The sequence below is a fragment of the Mus caroli genome, unplaced genomic scaffold, assembly GCF_978045245.1.
Source record: "Mus caroli unplaced genomic scaffold, Mus_caroli_1 scaffold_17, whole genome shotgun sequence".
Classification (NCBI taxonomy): Eukaryota; Metazoa; Chordata; class Mammalia; order Rodentia; family Muridae; genus Mus; species Mus caroli.
The window spans coordinates 86363682-86364402 of NW_028227272.1; the positions used below are offsets into that span (position 1 = coordinate 86363682).

General features: G+C 32.7%; 1 non-coding gene across 1 annotated transcript; it reads right to left on the bottom strand.

Annotated features, from left to right (window-relative positions):
- Window positions 1–354: 354 nt before the first annotated feature.
- LOC115029693 (U6 spliceosomal RNA) lies at window positions 355–459 on the bottom strand. Its single transcript, XR_003835240.1, has one exon. It is a non-coding gene; the product is annotated as a U6 spliceosomal RNA (small nuclear RNA).
- Between the last annotated feature and the right edge of the window lie 262 nt (window positions 460–721).

Below are 721 nucleotides of genomic sequence, written 5' to 3' on the forward strand. Positions count from 1 at the left end.
TTTTTTAGCTCTATTGAAAACATCAACCTTTTCTGAGAGTTTGATTAAATAAGATGCCAAAGAAATATACAGTTTTGTATATATTTGATGATATATTTATAAGAATCTGGGCTGTGTTATTTATTGCCTGAAACAATAATTCAAAATGTTCTAAAGCTTCTTAAAGGGACCAAATCTGTTTTAGTGTCAGAGGGTGGAAGAAACACTATCCCTTTTACAAAGAACTCACAATGCATGTCTGTATTTTGGTTCATAAGTATTTTATTGAAGATTTTTAAATTTACGTTCATCAAGAATATTATTTTCTTTGTTGTATTTTTATCCATCTTGGTTATTATAATGATAGAGTTGTAAAGAAAAATAAAATGTTTCAAAAACTTGTATGCCAGCCTTGTTCAGGGGCCGTGCTAATCTACTGTGGCGATCCAATTTTCATATGCATGCTGCTTAAGCAAGCACGTAATTGAGGTATTTCACATGGAGAGGGGGTGAACAAGCTAAGGGATTGTTACCCTGTTTGTTTCTCATTGTGAAAAGGTATAAAACAACACAGAAGAAGGACACATTGTTACAGTACAGTGCTCTTTGGTATGTTTTCTATAGCCTGGGAAGTATTTTATTTCTTATCTTCCTGTTGCTTGAGTCTGCTTTTTAATTCTTTCATGAGTCATTGTTACAGAGACCCAATAATCTCGGTTTTGTATCCACCTTGACAATATTT